At 42.6% G+C, this 15,853-nt stretch overlaps 1 protein-coding gene across 1 annotated transcript in view; it reads right to left on the bottom strand.

Annotated features, from left to right (window-relative positions):
* LOC124553552 overlaps positions 1-14,621 on the bottom strand; it is a 262,796-nt gene extending 248,175 nt beyond the window's left edge. Inside the window, exons 1-2 of the mRNA XM_047127399.1 lie at positions 14,131-14,621; positions 9,197-9,425 (exon numbers count right to left, since the gene is read on the bottom strand). The gene's annotated coding sequence lies outside the window, so the exon portion shown is untranslated. The remainder of the gene's footprint in view (positions 1-9,196; positions 9,426-14,130) is intronic.
* Between the last annotated feature and the right edge of the window lie 1,232 nt (positions 14,622-15,853).

Genomic DNA, 15,853 nt, shown 5'->3' with positions numbered 1-15,853 from the left:
AAATAGTAAAAAAAATGACTGTGTTGGGGGGGGGGGGGGGGGGGGGGGGGGGAAGCCATACGAACAGGACTTGATCCAGTGATTATGGAGCTTGGACACTAACCACTCGGCTGCCGCCGCTGCATGGTAAAAGTGGCCAAGCACAGGTATATATTTGAGGACCGAAATTATCTTGCGATTTTCTCAATGATGCTTGAGAATTACGTGTTACTGCTTACATATTTTGTTGTCTTCATGCAGTACTACGAGTGTACGAAGTTTGAAATAAATCCACATTCCAAATGTCGTGGCCTCCCCTTGTAAGTCTGCTTTTGGATTTTCAGTAAAGCTGCTGATTCGAGTTCAAACACAAAAATTAAATGATCGAATGGCATTATTGGCTGCTAAGCACTGTCTCAGGCTGTTCAGCCAACTGGTACAAGTCTTTTTATTTGATGCCACTTTGGCAGTTTTTGTATCTTTGTAATGAAGGCAACATTAACAAGTCCCGAAGCAAAGAAAAGTTTCAATCCAGCCAGGAATGAAACCAAGTATGTCTCGATCAAGAGGCAGTGATGTTAATGACTAGACCACAAGCTGCTGCCATTATGTGCACAACTAAACCGCAGATGGAAACACTGACAGAACTTTTGATTCATGAAATATTGGTGTGGGTCCTGAAAAACAAATTATCCTCATAGGGTGTAGCAAGTGCTGGAAGCAAACTGCACTATAAATATCAGGGCGACACCTACAGTAATCCAGAGTCTGGTTGGAGTCCATGCAGCAAATAACACTCACGAATACAGCTTGCAGCACCAGTAAAAAATGGTTGGTCAACTATTGCACAGAAAAATGGAATAGACAACTCAGCTGGTCATACGACAGCACAACATTAACTGGTTAGTAAAAATTTGACACAAAATAAAATACCGGAGGAACAGGTACTATCCATTGTTATACTTACTGAAGAAGGGGAAAACAATGAAAATGAAAAAGGTGTTTCTCTGCTGCACACAGCATTTTCAAGCAGTCTAACCCCGAGATTAACGAAACTAGCAGAAACTATCTTGCTAGAAAAGCAAACTGCGTTTTTAGGGTAATGTCACACATACATAAAATATTTAGACTAAGGCTAATAGCAATAATAAAAAATCTACAGTATCAAAGAGAAACTCGAGACTTATGGGTACAAGTAATGCACTTAGAAAAGTTAGATATGAAAATTACAGGTCTCTTGGAATACAGTCATTCCCATTACATCTGATCGGGAGAGCCAGTGTCTGACACGAAGATGAAGGAAGACACGAATTTATGCAAGAAAGAAACAAATTTACGTAAACAGAAAGGATGCTTGTGACTTCCAAGTTGTAATTGCAATATAGAACATGATTTTATGAAGAATAAAAAGACGGTACATTTGACAGTACAGAAATGGCACTGACTTGAATGAAATGAAACTTGCCACATTTCTCTTTTTCCCTTGGACACACGTGGGTGAGGAAATATCACTTTAAAAGTTACAGGAAACTGATGTCAGTATTCCACATCTGTTCCAAGAAGGCAAAAAAACCTTTAATGCAAACAGCATATGCTGCTATGATCTACAGCTATATTGCCTGTTAACTGAATGGTTGAAATGAAACTTCCTGGCAGATTAAAACTGTGTGCCGGACCGAGACTCGAACTCGGGACCTTTGCCTTTCGCAAGCAAGTGCTCTACCAACTGAGCTACCCAAGCACGACTCACGCCCCATTCTCACAGCTTTACTTCTGCCAGTATCTCGTCTCCTACCTTCCAAACTTTACAGAAGCTCTCCTGCGAACCCTGCAGAACTAGCACTCCTGAAAGAAAGGATATTGCGGAGACATGGCTCAGCCACAGCCTGGGGGATGTTTCCAGAATGAGATTTTCACTCTGCAGCAGAGTGTGAGCTAATGAGAAACTTCCTGGTAGATTAAAACTGTGTGCCGGACCGAGACTCGAACTCGGGACCTTTGCCTTTCTCCCTTGGTAACCCACTGTTTAGATTGTTGTTCGGTCTCAGGAGTATAGTAATGTATACATGTTTCATCCATGACGAAACGGACCGAGACTCGAACTCGGGCCCGCGAAAGGCAAAGGTCCCGAGTTCGAGTCTCGGGCCGGCACAGAGTTTTAATCTGCCACGAAGTTTCATATCAGCGCACACTCCACCGCAGAGTGAAAATCTCATTCTGAGTACACAAAGTGCAGGCTTTATATGTAAAATGTTTTACATAAGAGAGTCCTGCAGAGTTGTGGAAACATCACACAAATTTCATCTGCTGTCAATCGGTGGTCTTCACAGTTTATTGATTTTTCGCACCATCTCGTCAGACAAAATGGAAGGTCTTCCACTCCTCCGCTCGTCGTGAACATTTGTTCTGCCTACACTATACTCCCTACACCACCTAAACACATTTTTTTCTCTTTGTAACACCTTCAAAATAAACCACTTTGATTTTTGAAATATCAGCAGCTGTTATTCGTTCCACAAGTACGAAGCGGTTCACAGCACGCATCTCGCACTTGGCGGGATTTATTATCGACACTTTTTGAGTGACTTCAGTCATCGACGCAAGTTTATGTACTACTGCGTTCCTGCGATGCTCACTCTGGCGAGGGGATCCTCCTATACCAGTGTTGCCAATACTACGGAAGAAAAAAAAACACTGCCTGTTATTGTCACAGTACGCTTACTTTCTGAACGTGCCTCGTATTTGTCATGGACAGTTACCTGCAATCCTTATTTCCTTATTTATGCAACATACAAGTGTATAGATGAAAGGCAACCATTCACCTGTAGCTGTAATGTGTGGCACATAGAAACACTATTTATACTAGCTTTTGAGCTCTCCCTCTTTCTTTAGTGGAAGTACAGACAGTCACACAACCACTATGCAGACCCGAGTCACACAACTACTATGCAGACACCGTAACACACGCCCGTGTCCAGGTATAGCAAGAAGTAGAGGTTTTGACAGATATCTCAAGAGACGCACAGGACGAAAAGAGTTCAGGGGGTACAGTATATAAGATGTAGGGAGAGGGAGAGAGGGGAAACAGAGGGGAGGAACAGCAAGGCAGGTGGAGATGAAGAGGGGGACAGGGAAGGTAAAGAGAAAGGGAGAGCATGGAAAAGTGGCAAGGGGAAAGGGGGGGGGGGGGGGGGATAGGAGGAAGAAAGAGAGTGAGTGTGAGTGTGTGTGTGTGTGTGTGTGTGTGTGTGTGTGTGTGTGTGATGCCGCAAGGGTGTGGGAGGCGGAGGAAGAATGGTGGACGAAGGCTGTGCATGACATGTATGGGGAAGGACTGGTGTGGACTGAAGTGAGAAGGGAAAAGGATAAGAAGTCCGTGGGAACAGGTTAGTGGTGGTTTAAGCGAGGGGGATTGTGAGAGCAAAGGATATGCCGGAGAGACGATTCCCTCCTGTGTAGTCCAGAGAAAACTGGAGTATCTGTACGGCTCGCCTAGTGAAACAGCTGTCGAAATCATTTGCGTAGCGGTGCACAGCGCGTTCGGCTGCTCGACAGTCGAGTTTGCGGAAGGCCACAGTTTGTCGGTGGTCATTCACGTGATATGACAGTGGGTTACTTGTCGTCCCAAACAGAATGCTATACAATAATTGCAGCACAGCTGATATATAACACGGCTGCTTTCATACGTGGCCCAACTCCTACAGGATAGGAAATCCCTGTGAATCGACTGCACTAAGGGGTGGTGAGTGGGTGTACGGGGCAGGTCTCGCACCTGACCTGGGAATGAGACACGGGATGCACAATTGGGAGCAGGATTGGGACAGGAATTGTGGAAAGGCACTGAAAGAAGAGAGCAATGTCTCGAATATATAATGAGCATATAAATTATACAGTGCAGCAGTCAGTCATCCTTTTTTAGATTTTTTTACGCAAATCCAGATTTCGGTTAGCTACTAGAGTGCAGCAATCAGTCACCCTTTTTTTAGATTTTATTACGCAAATCCAGATTTCGGTTAGCTACTAGAGTGCAGCAATCAGTCACCCTTTTTTAGATTTTACTAGCCAAATCCAGATTTTGGCTAGCTACTATCCAAAATCTGGATTTGCATAATAAAATCTAAAAAAGGCTACGAAAAAAGCTACTAGCCGAAATCTGGATTTGCATAATAAAATCTAAAAAAGGATGACTGATTGCTACGCTCTATAATTTTTAAGTCACATAACAGTCGCTGAGTACACCCACTTTCCAAATGGAAGGTAACCTGATACAATGGGCATTCAATGAGTAATGCAACACCTTTTTTCTCTGCCAATTTTGGTTGAAAAAGTGCGGCATTTCCTGTCGGACTTCGTGGAATATTCTCACTTCGGCCCCTATGGTTCCAAGTGAAAAGCTCCCACCGAGTTCGTTTTGGCGGAAAACCAGAGCATCGCAGATATTCACAGGCGCTCGCAGAATGTCTACGGAGATCCGGCAGCGAACAAAAGCACTACAACTCGTCTCGCGAAACGTCTGTCTTCGTCACGATTAGGTCACACGAACCTGTCAGATCTTCCGTACGCAGCCAGCCGCACACGGCTGTGACTCCTGCAATATCGGAACGTACGGCCACTCTCATTCGAGGTGACCGACAGATCGCAATTAGACACCTCACTGTGCAACCGATAGTGCTGAGACAGTCGTCCACCAGCTGGGGTACTCAAAGGTATGTGCCGGCTGGGTTGCCCGCCGCCTAACAGGAGACTGTAAAGGGCAACAGAGGACCATTTTCGTGTGGAGCTGCTTCCACGTTACAAGGCCAATTGCGGTAATTTTTGTCAAACATTGTCAGAGGTGATAAGATGTGCATTCATCACTTCGAACCGGAAACGAAACGGCAGTCCGCAGAGTGATGCCACACTGCCTCTCCTGCGAAGAAAAAGTTCAGAACCACAAGCTCGCCCAGTAAAGATGTGGTGTCATCTGGGGCTCTGAACGGTTTATTACGTTTGATGTTCTCCCTTGTACAGCAACAGTCAACTCAGAAGCATACTGCGCTACTCTCACGAAATTGAAGAAACAATTTCAATGTGTGTGTCAGCACAAAAATGCAAGAGAACTTCCCGCTCTCCGTGGCCTCACACAAGTCTGCACAGCCAGAGGAGCTCACAAAACTTCACCGGACTGTTCTTCCTCGTCTGCCCTACAGCCCGGATCTCGTACCTTCCGACTTCCACTTATCTGGGCCGATGAAAGGTGAACTCTGCAGGAAACAGTACGTGGACGGTGGGGACGTTACCGGTGCAGCAAGACGTCAGATCTGACGTCAACCGATAGAGCGGTACCGTAGGGGCGAACAGGCTCTCCCAGTAATGTGACATAAGGCACACTGCACAGATATTAGGCTTTTGTAGCCAAAAGAGTGGGGAATAATATGGTGTACTGGAATTCTGAGTAAAACCATCACATTCTCAGAAAAAAAGTGTGTTTCATTAGTTACGGAATGCCACTTACAACAGGAGGTTAGGGACAATCATTTGAAGGTGGGAGTATGTAAAAGGTAGGATGTGAGGGGTTGCTGGTGTCAGGTTTTTGGAAGGACCTGAGGCACCGAGAAGCTGCTGGATGTCCTATCAGACACCTGCGACGGAGTGACCGTCTCGTGGTTCGTATGCAGGAATGTCGGAAAGTTTTAAGAGATCCTCGGCCACAGTCGCTACAATTTTCGACCGCCGTGTCAGAGCCTCTGTCTCTGGGAAGTGTGATAAGGTCTGATCAGTTTTCAGATTACGGGCAGCTGTGTGGTCCATAGGAGTGATAACGGACCACTGTCGAGGGATTGAGGAAAGGAAGGTGAGACCAGGTTAGAAATGAGGTATTCCTGAGAGGTTACTGAGGGACGAGTGTGTGTCAGGGCAGAAGGATCACGGTCAGAGAGAGATTGCAATCGTTTTAAACAGGGTTCTATCTGAAGTTTCGGTCAGCTCTTGCTGGTGGGGTATGTGGAGAAGAAATGTTTCCACTGTAAAGAATGAATAGAGCGAAGACGGTCCTTTACAAGTTTGGCACGGTGAAACTTACGCTAGCAGGGGTCAGAGTTTTGGTAGAAAGACTGACAACAGTGTGTGTCTTTGGGAGCAGTGTGTTTCGTGGATGGTGGTGGACATTTCTAGGGATGTGGAAGCAGATTAAGTCGGCAGGGCACGGTCGGGAAGCTGTGAAGAGTTGACAGGGAGGGGTAGGGGAGGGAATGGGCCAGGAGTAGCTAGGACAACTTCCTCGGATGGGAATGGTGTTCCTATCGTTGAAGCACAAGAGTTTCAATTGCAGAAATAGCATTCAGGAAGTTGGGGTCAGAAAATAAGCCTACATTCTTGTACGGACTTCCACAATTTCCTCTCCTGCGGCAACCTCATCATCTCAGAGCAACACTGACATCCAAAACCTCCCATTGTTTTTTGGATGTCTTCCAAACTCTGGGTTCCCCTACAGTTTTTACTCTCTACAGCTCGTCTAGCACAACAGAAGCTATTCCCCGATATCTTAGAACACACCCTGGCAGCCTGTTCCTTTTGCTAGTCAATCTTTTCCGCTCTCCTTTCTTCCCTGGTGGTACATCACTTCTTACCTTATCGACCCACTCGATTTTCACCACGCTTTTGTAATACCGTATCTGAAATGCTTCAATTCTACTCTGTTCTGTCCTTACTTTGCTGTGCCCCAGACATTCCGGGGGCTTAAAATTAAAGAGCATTACTCACAGAGGTCCAGTGTGGGTTTTAATTTTCATATGGCAGTGAAACTGCCAATTTGGGCTGGCAAAAAATTAGTTCCAATTTTGGCCACCAGGTACAAACCTGGTATTGTGAATGCAAGAAAGGTGCATAGAAACTTTTTCACATGTAACAGAGTAAGAAGGGGATGCGGGCAGAAAAGGCCAAACAAGTGAGAAAGGCCTAATGTCGATTTTATTACTAACTGCCGCTTACACAATTTGTTCAATACGAGCACCGGAGACATTGACGAGGTGCCACGTCCGTAAAATGACGCGATCGACAGTTGTTCGTAACAATTCCAGTGGAATCTGAGCGATGTGTTCCTGTATACTGGCCTTCAGATCGGGTAGATACCAAACGCGTCCCCGGTAAACGCATTCTTTCATCAGACACCCCCACAGCCAAAAGGCACTCGGATTCATACCAGGTGGTCTCGCAGGCCAAACATTTAGAAAACTTCTGAGGATAACACGTTTCGGAAGGTCACATTAAGCAGATCGTGAGTGACACGAGGTGCTGCCCTACCTCGCACGAAAACAAGTGATTTACAGACACCTGCACTCTTCCAAAGCTCAAAGCACGTGCCGTACGAGGTGGTCTCGATAACGTGCAGATGTCACAGGCCACATGACAGGCCCTCTGCGTGTATTCTCTTCAAAGAAGAATGGACTGAGAATAAAGATGCTCGTGAATCCACACCACACAGTTGCATACGGCAAGTTCAACGACTCTTCGTGTGCAATATGCAGTTCAACAGTACCCCAAATTCAGCTGTTCTGCGTATTCACTGCACCCTGGAGTGTAAAATGCACCTCGTCACTCCACAGATCGAAGTGCCGTCAACTTCCTTCCGTGCCAAAAAGTGAAGAGTAAACTCAGAACACCGCTGCAGATAATGAGGTTTCAGTTGCTGCACCATCTGGATCTTGTACGGGAAGAGTGTGAAACAGATTGCAAAACTTTTCGTAACATTGACCACGGGACAGACAGTTCTCATTACACTGCACAAGCACTATCTGGGGCACGTGCTACAGCAACAGCAACCTAATCAACAACCACCACTGGTATAGGATGCCTTCCTCTTCCAGGTGCCAACTTCATCCATATTTTTGAATTTCATCACCATTTTCTTTAAAACCTTTAATGACATCCTGCCTCACCTCAGACCTTTCAGTCAGCGATACTCTCTCAACGCAGAACATCAATTGCTGCCATTCACATAAAACAATTTTACTAACAGTGCACAGTCTCTCTTCTCGACGGTCGTACTGTTCATTCACATTACAGCTCATCAAATGAGACACTGGATGTCACACAGTCATACAAACAACATACAGCACCAGATTTTTGTAACGGTACTTTGACTACTGCGCCTCTGCAGTACAAAGGTATGATTTACAATCGCGCATGCAGAAGAGCGCTGTGCCAGCGACAAATTTTTATAAATAATTTTGATTTTTTTTTTCTTTTGTGTAGGTGTTTGTTTTAACAACTAGTTGATTACTCTCTTGTCTTCATAAGTTGAAGACGAGTATTTTTCAGCGCTGTGTTAAATATGCTTTTAAGTGGAAATTAAAACTATATTACGAAACGAAGTTATTTCAGTAGTGATTCGAAATGGTTATCGCCAAATTTATAAATTAATCCTGACAGTGACAACTTCAAGAAATTTTCATCAGACGGAGAACAAGAGGACCAGCGAACAATGAAAACAGGTCATCCTACAAGAAAATTAAGAAGTATTCCAGACGCAGCCACGAAGACTATATTATAATAAATACTACGTTTCTGACAGAATTATAAGGCAAATTTCAATTTATTTCTGATGCCACTTCCTTACAGGCTGTTTTTGTAGTGTTGCCGACCCGGTCTGCCATTCACAGTCAAATTACAGCACTATCTCAATCAGTAATATGAAGTCCGCCTTATCCGTAACTTATTCCATCAAAATTCAAAACCCAATCAGATTTTCTATTTTGTATTTTCACGGCAGAACCCCGAGGAAAGGAAACACTACATTTGCACCTGGTGTCCAAAACTGGAAGTATTTTTTTTCCATATTGATAAATTAGAATATCCAGCAAGTTTCATTGCCATACAATAATTACAGTCAGTACTGGACTTTCGTGAGTAGCTATGCTTTAATTAGAAGCATCCAGTATGTGCTCAAATTAAGACCAGGAGATGTAAAATACTGGCAGACCTCCTCTTGCCTGTGCTGCACTGCTTCTTATTTCCAGTTTACTGTTTGGCCTTGCATTATTTATTTTCTGAGATATCAGCATACCTACAAGTTGATACTTTCTGACATAAGTGCTTTGTTAACCTCATTTCTGCTTCTGCTCATTACTTCCACCTCTCTTCAGTTTACTCTCTGTCCACATTCTGTGCCCACTGGACCAACTCACTCCACAGGAAGCAATCTCGAGGCCCAAAATTATGCCACAGAACTCCGTCTCACCCGGTTGTGTGTTCCTCCAAGACGGATGCAGTTGGCCGTCGCTTTCCGCCAGCAGCAGTGGCGTCGGGTCAGACTTCCTGGATTACCCACTGGAGAGGCCGCGAGGTCCGTGACGGCCTCGGACGAGCCGCTGCCACCGCCCGACACTCCCCGTGCCGGGCATCACACCAGCCGACGGATCTGCCGGAGAGCTCGGCGGTCGAAGACCCAGATACCGAGAGCTTCGACTCTGTGTACAGTCAGAAACAAATAGTAAGGAGGGACAGTGATTTTCCTTTTTCTGAAACTGTAAGTGAAGTTGCTAATGCACGACTGATTGCTCATTAATTTGCAGTCCATTTACTTACATCATCTACATTTTGAGAAATGCCATTTAAGGTATTCTGCTTATAGAACAAGCATTTCCTGCCATAGCATTACAGGTAATGTTAATTAGTTCTGTTAGTTTCTTAAATCTGTCATGTTGCATTCATTGCTGATCTTATAATAAAAGGGAATTAAGGAACGTTTTAAATATCCTCACCACAGCTACAAATATTCCCCCACCCCTGATCTGTACTGAAATTTATCGTAGAAGTTAACTGACAAATCATTAACAATAAATGATACAAGTATTTATTAATTTCAACAATCTATTGGAAGCATACAAATTATATCAATGTGTTGTGTTTCATACCCCCTATTACCTATATGGAGGTAACTGGCACTACATATGTATTGTTCGGGTTGTGCTGCTGATCTTAGAGGTTGGTTGAACGGTTCAAAAACTGCTATGCTATTCGCTGTACACAAAGACCATATCTCTGATTGCCCTCTATCTATGTTACTAACAAACTATACCATAACACAGCACACAGTTCACAAACCAATTTGCAAGTTGCCTATCTAGTAGCTCCCAGGAGAACAAAAATTTTGATTTTCAATATTTCACATTATTACTGACCAAATTTAAAAAGGAGTCACAATGGATATATGCTAACAGTGTCTGCTGTAGTATACAAATTCAACAGAAGTTTCATGCTGTGAGTTTCTTTCATTTACCAATTTTCCACGCAAAGCAAATGAAAGAAACTCAGAGAGTGAAACTTCTGTTTAATTTGTATACTATAGCAGACATTGTTGGCATATGTGCAGAGATTAAAAAGTTACAGCTGTTTTTACAAGCAGGTTATACCAAGTTTTGCTGCTTCATATGCAAGTGGCACGAATTAAAAGTGCAAGAGAATGGTCAACGCATGAACACTATGAACCTGATATGAAGAATGTTAAAAATGTACCACTTGTAGATCCAAAGAAACTTTATTGTGTCCACTGATATAAAACTTTGTTTGACCAAAAACTATGCAAATACTGGGAAGAGCATTTGTGTATACAAAGAGTAGTTTATCACAAGTTAGTGAGGCTAAAATTAATGAAGAATTTTTCATTGGGACTCAAATAAGAGATCTCACGGTATACAGAGATTTTAATGAATTACTACAAGGAAACCAAAAAGTGAGTTTGAAGGCATTAAAACCATTATGTCCAACTTTCCCAATTTCCTTGACATCGATTTGTTGTAGAATCTTAGAACATATTCTGAGCTCAAGCATAATGAGGTATCTCAAACAGAGTGACCCCCTCCGTACCAACAAACACTAATTGCGCGAAACCCAACTGGCACTTTTCTAAGCTTACATCCTAAAAGCCACGGATCGAGACAGTCAGCTACATGCTGTATTTCTCGATTTCCAAAAAGCATTTGACTCAATGACGCACTTACACTTATTCCCAAAAACATGATCATATAGGGTAACAGACACAATATGTGACTGAACTGAGGGTTTCTTGTTTGTGAGGACAGAGCAGCACGTTACCTTGGATGGAGAACCATCATCAGATGTAGAAGTAACTTTGGGTGTACTGCTGTGAAGTGTGTTGGGTCCCTTGCTCTTCATATTTAATGATCTTGCAGACAGTATTAATAGTAACCTCAGACTTTTCACAGATGATGCAGTTATCTACAATAAAGTAGCCTGAATGAGACTGTATAAATATTCAGTCACACCTTGATAAGATTTCAAAGTGGTGCAATGGCTGGCTTTAAAAATCCAGAAATGTAAAATTGTGCACTTAAAAAAAATATAAAAAAACGACTGCTTACAAATCACTCATGCAACCCATTCTGGCATATTGCTCAAGTGTGTGGGACCCACACAATACAGGTCTAGCAGGAGATATTGAATGTATACAGAGAATGGCAGCACAAATGGTCTCAGGTCGGTTTGACCCATGCGAGAGTGTCACTGAGGTGTCAAAACAACTGAACTTGCAGACTTCTAAAGATTAGATGGAAACTATCCCAAGATTGTCTACAGACAAAAGTTTAACACTTTCAACACTGCCCTCTTTACACCAGGCACTTGGCTGTGAACTGGCATATTTAATGGATGTTTGAAATTAGATTGCAAAGAACAGAAAAATGATAGGAATATGGTTCTTGTATCATTGAAAAGGAAAAAGTAAGAGCTTTACATGAATGTGAGTTTATTTTACAATGTAAAATACAAATGGGTGTTATAATTAAAAAAAGAAAACACAAAAATGTTGTGGATAAAAAAGTTTTACATGATCTCTCTCTTGAGTAATGCCACTATTACTGTATCTAAATTTAAAACAATATATCACTGGACTGTCTAACTGCAGATACCTGTAAACTAGAGTAATTTAATAGTTCAGATGTAGTTAGCCTTTGTGTGAAAATCCTGGAAACATTGTGGGACGCAAAGGCCAACGCCACAGTCATTGCACCACCATCTACTTTCCTTCCTGATGCGCTTACCCATCTCTTTCTACCCCTTGTCTGAACATACTTTGCAATACCTTGTAGTATTCACCTTGTTTGCAGTGGGTGGGACCTTCTCTGGAAAGTGCCTTGCAAATGTCCTCTCAATTTGTGAGGATGAAGCGGCTTGTTGCTGAAAAATATTTCCGCCCTTCTTAGCCAGTTTCTTCCCCACTTTGTGAATAAAGTCTACTAGGGATACATTCTTTCTATTCTTCTCTTTATATAAAATAAAACTGTTGACAGTTGACACGATAAGCAAGTGGAAAAACAGCTTTTTCCACCACTTCAAAGTTTTTCGGGCAAACTGACGATAGCTGGAGAACTGATCTGCTCTGTCAACCCCAGCTTTATTCTTAGTGTAATCAATAATAACGTCTGGCTTTACAATTTATGCTATTCCCCCTTTGGCGCTCACTTGAATACTAGTGCTGGTAGACTTATGCTTTGTGGAAAGACAAAAAACCTCTCGGTTTGACTTCCACTTCACTGCCAAGAGATGGTGTTTCCTTTGAAAAACTATCTTCTTTTTGTTAGTTTTGGTGTTTTGAATATTCGTCGCAAACCTTTCCTGTTTTTCATTACAGTTCCCAAAGCAAGGTGGTTAAGCTAAAGTGAATGCACTGGACTCACATTTGGGAGCAGTGGGGTTCATTCCTCGTACGGTCACCCTAACTTGGATTGTCCATTGTTTTTCCTAGTTAGTAAAGTGAATTCCAGGCTGATTCCATTGATAATGGCATGGCTGACTTCCTGCCCATCCTAATGTAAGCCTAACCTATTATATACAAGTTTTATATATGTATCATTATTTCAGTAATGAATCCGACATATCCTATACTGTTGGACGAAATTGTCTAAGGATGAATAAGTAAATGAGAATCTGCACAGCAACAAAAGGCTGTGAAAAGATAGTGCAATGATAGTAAGGGAAGTGACAGAAAAACATATCTCTGGCGGGAGGGGGGTGGGAGGTGGGGGGAGAGAGGAATTACACAGTGCAGTCAAATCAATATTACATTCACTGCCCATTTCATGTCTCATTGTCTGTTGCACTGTTTAGTAGCCACACTTTGCAACATATGGCAATATCTAATGTAGCCACGGTAGGCAACAGGTGGAGATATCTAACGTCGGTCAGAAGTAATCTGACTTACACCAATTCCTCTGTTCCAAGAAATGAGCCATGTTATATTTTATGTATTCAATAAAATGTAAATGTTTTTATAAGACAAGAACCTGAGGGTTCAACTTGCATAGGTGCAATTTTAAGTAACATTTAAAAAATTTATAAATTGAAATATGAATAAGACGTAGTGAAATACGCAAAATGGGTGCTGTACTAGGTAATTAACATGAACTATTCTTGAATGTAATCAATAAAGCTATCTTATTTCCTATGGGAGAAGTATATCATCAAAAAGAATAGTATGGTGTGTAAACAATCAGAGCCCCACTGTGCGCATGTGATTTGTTAAAAAAATGGGTTACTGTAAAACTTTTACATTATCTTCTAATTACTGCAGATTTCTGTTGAATTTTCAAATCAGATGTACTTCTAAAATCACACAGACAAAAAATTTGAGAGTCCTTAATTTCCTGACAATAATAAAGGTCCATAGCGTCCTAATAGCCTATATATCCACAGCACCTGTTTGCTTCATCTAGAATAACAAATAAATGCCAATGGTGTAGAACCAGGGCGGTGTAACATTTCTACGATCATAGATGTAGTCATTTGCTTTAAAAGTTAAAGTGAAGCTACATCTGTTGCGCCACTGCTGAAATGAGTAGGCCAATTTATATGTTCTCTAACCACAGCAGAAAACCAGGACTCCCAGCTACCTAGTATCCTATTCCAGAAATCATATTGACAATACATGCCATGATGTAGAACGTGTCAATTGAACAAAAAAAAAAATCAAAGAGAATTATACACTTCTGCGCAGAATGGAACCACTTACTAAAAGTTTTTCCAATTATACTAAAAATGACGTTGAAAATAGTCTATCTCACGGAATCTGTCTCATAACCATTCTCACACGTACTGTTCTGTACTCTATGATGATTTGTGGGCTGGGAGCTAAACAACATGAATGATCGCACTCACCGCACGCTAAGGAAACAGCCAGCAACATGGAGTTTGAAGACACAGTGTTGACTTAATGTTATCTTCTCGCATAATCAATCTCGTGTAAGCATGTACGTAACCTTCGGAGAAACTAATGCCTTGCTTCATGTTTCGTTCAACACACTTTTTATTAGCACTTTACACAGGAGCACTTATCACGAAGTTGTTAGTTCTGTGGGAGAGGTCATCATATGCAATAAAAGTTCGCAGGCACAGATGCAACCGCGTCGGGCCCGTTCCCCGTTTCTGTGGTTTTATTTTCTTCTTTTTTTCAGCTTCCCACTGAAGTCTTTATCAGTTACCGGGACACACACGTCAAACAGCGACGGACGCCTAACAAAACTTACGACTGAAGCACTGTATGATTTGTCACCCAAAATCGCTTCAACAGACCGTAGGAACCATAATCTGATTAAGAGGATGAGGACCAAATCAATACAAAAATTAAAAAAATTCACAGCTGTTGCCAGCCGAACTGAACGCCATATTGATTTATAAGTTTGTATGCTGCTACGTTGGCAACGATACTCATGAAAACAGTTGCCGAACGAATCAATATTCAAACCGCGCGAGTATTGACAATTTAAATTATGCACAAAGCAATAAGACATAAGTGCCTCAACAGAAATATCCGATAAGCATCGTTCACTCTGAGTGACGTAGTCAGTTCTCGGCATCAGTAAAGTCATTCATGCTGCAAATCACCACTGCTGGGAAAACTTAGTTACTACGCGCTAAGGTAATCGTAAACAAGTTATGTACACTGCTTGCTGCGTTTTCCGGAATGTAAAAATTTGCTGGAACACTTGCTAATGAATAAATTGTTCAATATGTGTATGCTTCTGGCTCCCCTTGCCATTTGTATATTTCGCCTGTTTGGTTCGGTTCAGTCAATCGCAGCAGTCTTTTTCTTTTCTGTTACCCCCTCCTCCGAATTTTTTGCCATTTACAGTGCTGTTTTGCACATAAGACAAATTTTTAAACGCGTTACGAAACATATTTAAGATTTTTTTAATTTCAGTTACAAATTATTCTAAAAAATTATTGGTCAGGTAGATCTGAAAGCCAGATTTCGCATCCTCTCATCAGATTTTTCATCGGTAGCTCTTATCGTACAAATGGAGTGTGAGATATTACAATCTCGTCGGTCGACTAAATCTGCTAAAAGAATACGGTTTGCGTTTATGAATCAAAGTGAAATAGCCTTCACACACGAGGCTCACTCATGTACTTTGCTATTTAATTTTGCAAGTAACAAATTTCTTGTAACTCTTCAGGCTTTCCCCGCGAGATGTTGACACGTGGAATAACCGGGTCTACTCCCGAATGTTTGTGTCGCTCTGGCACAATATTTCGGCCACGTAACTCATTGCCTTCTTCAGGTGCTACCTGAGACTGCCGTATTGGAGGATCTCGTCCAATATTTATGCCCAGAGGGTGCTGGGCGCTCTGCTTGCCGTATGCGCCCGCCAGGCACTACTTGTAAGGTGTTGTCTCTTCCCCGGTGCTCCCTCGGACGTCCGTGCCCGACTTGGTCGCCATCTGTGGCAGCTCTCTAAAGCCCCGCCCGCGTTGGGCGCTCCGTTCGCGGTCCGCGCCGGCCTGGCACTGCTCCTGAGGTGTTACTACTTCTTGAGGAGTTTCTTTGTTCCTTTCGTTGGGCCCTTGATAAACTCCAGAGCCAGACTCCACGCCGAGCTGA

Source organism: Schistocerca americana, chromosome 11, assembly GCF_021461395.2.
Source record: "Schistocerca americana isolate TAMUIC-IGC-003095 chromosome 11, iqSchAmer2.1, whole genome shotgun sequence".
Classification (NCBI taxonomy): Eukaryota; Metazoa; Arthropoda; class Insecta; order Orthoptera; family Acrididae; genus Schistocerca; species Schistocerca americana.
The sequence above is the reverse complement of the archived record's forward strand: the minus strand, read 5'-3'. Positions and strand labels throughout refer to the sequence as shown.